A 4,094-nucleotide genomic window follows, 5' to 3' on the forward strand; every position below is an offset into this window, starting at 1 on the left:
ACCTCTTTCCTTAAAAGTTCATCTCCATCTACTTATTATCACACCCATTGGAATATGCATTTTAACAACCATTGGAAATATAAATACCACATCTTGTTGAAGAACTTGGTCAGAGTTGTACCCCACATTTCATTCATTGTGCCTTTCTGAGGTTTGCACTAATATAGAAGACATTGGAATGTATCTATATTCTTTTCTGGAGTCCACAAAGTTAGTCTAGCAGCCATGGGGACAAGTTAGTTGCACCTACACAGCTCCAATTCAAATTTTCCTAGGAATACAGAATTTTAATATTCCAAAGGATACCTCCCTCTCCCTTTCCATGCAAAAGATATTGTTCTTTGCCCTTTTCCATCAGTCCCAGATGTCCTGCATTTCTTTGTTTACCCTCATTAAAATATCAGGAAGATTTCTGTCTATTCCAATTCTAAGCTGCAGTGACAGAAGGGAGGAGTCCCTATAGTCCTGCTAATAGACATTTAGCACTTACTGATAGAGGAATCCATTAACCCTCTGGTACCTCTGTTAGTTTGTCATTCTGATGGCCATTTGTCAGTGTCTAGTGTATCCTTCTGGATTCCTTTATTGTGATAAAATTTGATGAAAGACAATAAGGCATTTTATCACTAAAGATAAAACTGAAGCAAACAAAATTAATTCTGCTGAATAATTTTTACAAATTCTCTCCCTAAGATACTATAGTATTTTGAATCAGAGACATAACTAGATTTGTACAACAAATGCAATTGAATCAGGTTGACAATTTTGGACATGTTATAAACCTTGGAAAAATCTAGATGATCTTGGCTTCCCTTCCATTTCAACAGACAAGTTTGAAGCGACTACTATGAGCCAAGAATTGTGCAAATTGTTGAGGATACACTTATCAAAAGTAAAATAGTACTTGTCTTCATGGCTCCTATATTCCACTTATAATCTGCATTCTATATTCAACTCATTGACTTAAATGCATTGTCCTGCTTAATAAATCATCACAAGCTGATATAATTGATAAGTATGTGAGAGGGCACTCCTTGAGGATGCCAACAGAATTAATCAGGGAACAAACCACTATATATACAAAAAAAAAATCTGACATGAAAAACTAAGTTATTTACTTTATACCACATTTAAACTATTTAAGAGTTGGAATCATCTTTTTTAATCACACTAATAACTTTTATATAAGTATAGAGACAAGTCCTATAATTTTATGCATAGAGAGAATTCTTAGATGAAATAACTCAAGAGAACAATGAAGGTTGATATATCCTCTGGAACTCTGATTCTTAGAGATTTACCTTGATAACTGAGATTTTAAGGTACTTCCCCAGAGTCACACAACCAGTATATGTCAAAAAAGTGACATGACACCAGTTCTTCTGAGCTTCAAGACCAGGTCTGTATCAATCACTCCATATTGCCTCAACTACATAGGGGAGATGGAGAGAAACAGAGACAGAGAGATGATGATGATGATGTTAAGAATTTTTTTTAAAATCAGAACAATTATAATTTAATACTAAAGTTTTGTTTCTTCTTTTGTCTTTATTAATTTATTTATTTACTATTAGTTTACAAGATTCAGTTCCACGATACCTTGAGCTTCAAATTTTCTTTCCCTCCCTCTCCTTCCCCTTCCCCCATGGCGGCATGCAATCAAGTATAGGATCCACAAATACTTTCACATTAGGCATTAGTCAGGTTATAAAGAAGGATGGTATCTGATGGAATGAACAATGGGAAAGAGGAAACAAAACCAAACAATAAAAAGAAAGAGAGCAAGTAGTTTGCTTCAATCTGCATTTAAACTCTGTTCTTTCTAGTTCTTTCTCTGAATGTAGATATCTCTCTCCACCATGAATATTTTCGAGTTGTCTTATAACCCTGCATTGCTGAGAAGAGTGCAGGCTATCAAAGTTGGTCATCACATATACATTGTGTCTGTAATTGTGTACAAATTTTTCCTGGTTCTGCTCTTCTCACTCATCATCAGTTCATACAAGTTCTCCAGGTGTATATGAAGTCCATCTGTTCCTTGTTTCTTAAAACACAAGAGTATTCTATCACATTCATTTACCACAACTTGTTCAGCCATTCCCCAATTGATGGGCACCCCCTTAATTTCCAAATTTTGCCACCACAAAAAAAAGCTGCTATAAACATTTTTGTACATATGGGTCTTCCACTTTTTTTTTTTTTTTAATAAGCAATAGGGGTTAAGTAACTTGCTCAAGGTTACATGGCCAGTTATTTCTGGGTGCAGTGCTGAGTATCTGAGCCCGGATTTTTCCAGGTCATCCTGACACTGGAGCCGGTGCTCTTACTCACTGAGCCACCTGGCCGCCCCTAAGCAACTGGGGTTAAGTAACTTGCTCAAGATTACACGGCCAGGTGTTTCTGGGTGGGTGCTAAGTGTCTGAGCCTGGGATTCGATCTCCAGGTCTTCTCAACACTGGAGCTGGAGCTCTTACTCGCTGTGCTACCTGGCCACCCCCTTCCTCTGACTTCTATGATCTCTTTGGGATACATCCCTAGAAGTGGTATTGCTGGGTCAAAGAGTATGAAATTATTTTAGTCCTTTGGGCATAATTCCAGATGGCTCTCCAGAAAGGTTGGATCAGATCACAATTCCACCAGCAATGCATTAATATTCCATTTTGCCTGCGTCCTCTCCAGCATTTGTGATTTTCCTGTTTTGTCATCTTAGCCAATCTGACTGGTGAGATGTGGTACCTCACAGTTGTTTTGATTTGCATTTCTCTAATCAATAGTGATTTAGAGAATTTTTTCATATGTTTATAGATATCTTTAATTTGGGCGTGAGCCAAAGGTTTTAGTCTCAGGGTGGCCACAAACAGCTGCTGGCTGGAGGGACTTCAGATCACCAGTAGCTGTGGTGGTTTCCAGAATAATCAATCCATAGATGCTAAGGACAAAGTAATAGCTCAGTGCAGTGTGGACTTTGGGATCTGGAGCTCAGGAGTGGAGGCGGACCTTTGCCCCCTGGAGGGAGAAATGGCTGAGGTGCCATGACTGTGCAGCTGCTGCCACGTGTGTGCTTCAGAGTTCCTTGCCTGTAGATTGTAGGGTGACCAAGGGACCAGTCTAAGGGGTAATCACTCTTGCTTTAACCTGCTTGGATCTGGATTGTGGTCTAGGATAGAGGTCCTGGGGTGTGTGAACAGTTTGCCAGAGTGGAGGCTTCAAAGAGGGCACCCAACTAATACCTCCAGCCTCTGAAAAAAACCCAGCAATTGGTACAAGGCTCCCCTCTCTGGTGGCAGAGTTCCACTGTGGCAGAAAGTTCAAAAATCAAGTGATTGAATGGCAACATGAGCAAGCAAAGGAAACAAAGCAAGCACAGCAATCTGACATCAGACTCCTATTTTGGGGACAAAAAGGATCAAAGCATGGAAGAGGAGGAAGACAGCCAAATCAGAATTACTGCACCAGAAGTTTCCAAGAAAAGAATAAACTGCCTACAGGCCATAGAGGAGCTTAAGAAGGATTTTGAAAAGAAAATAAGGGAAGTGGAGAAAATTTCAGAAAATAAATGAGAATTATGCAAGACAATTCTAAAATGAGAGTCAACAGCCTGACTGAAGAAAATAGTACCTTAGAAAACAGACTAACCCAGATGGCAAAAGGGGCTCAAAAAGCGAATGAGGAGAAGAATTCCTTAAAAAGCCAAATTTGCCAGATGGAAAAAGAATGTCAAAAATTCACTGAAGAGAATCATTCCTTCAGAATTAGATTGGAGCAAATGGAAGATAGTGCCTTTATGAGAAATCAAGATAATATTAAACACGTGCAAAAAATGAAAAAAAAAAAAGAAGGCAATGTGAAATATCACACTGACAAAACCACTGACTTGGAAAATAGATCCAGGAGATATAATTGAAAAATTATTGGACTACCTGAAAGGCAAAACAAAAAAAAGAACTTAGAAATCATCCTTCAAGAAATTATCAAGGAAAATTGCCCGGATGTTTAAAACCAGGGGGCAAAATAGAGGTTTAAAGAATCCACTGATCACCTCCTGAAAAAGATCCCAAAAAGTAAACTCCTAGGAATATTATAGCCAGGTTCCA

The sequence above is a fragment of the Petaurus breviceps genome, unplaced genomic scaffold, assembly GCF_028583685.1.
Source record: "Petaurus breviceps papuanus isolate PSGF00001 unplaced genomic scaffold, PetGlider_PUasm1.0 40, whole genome shotgun sequence".
NCBI lineage: Eukaryota > Metazoa > Chordata > Mammalia > Diprotodontia > Petauridae > Petaurus > Petaurus breviceps.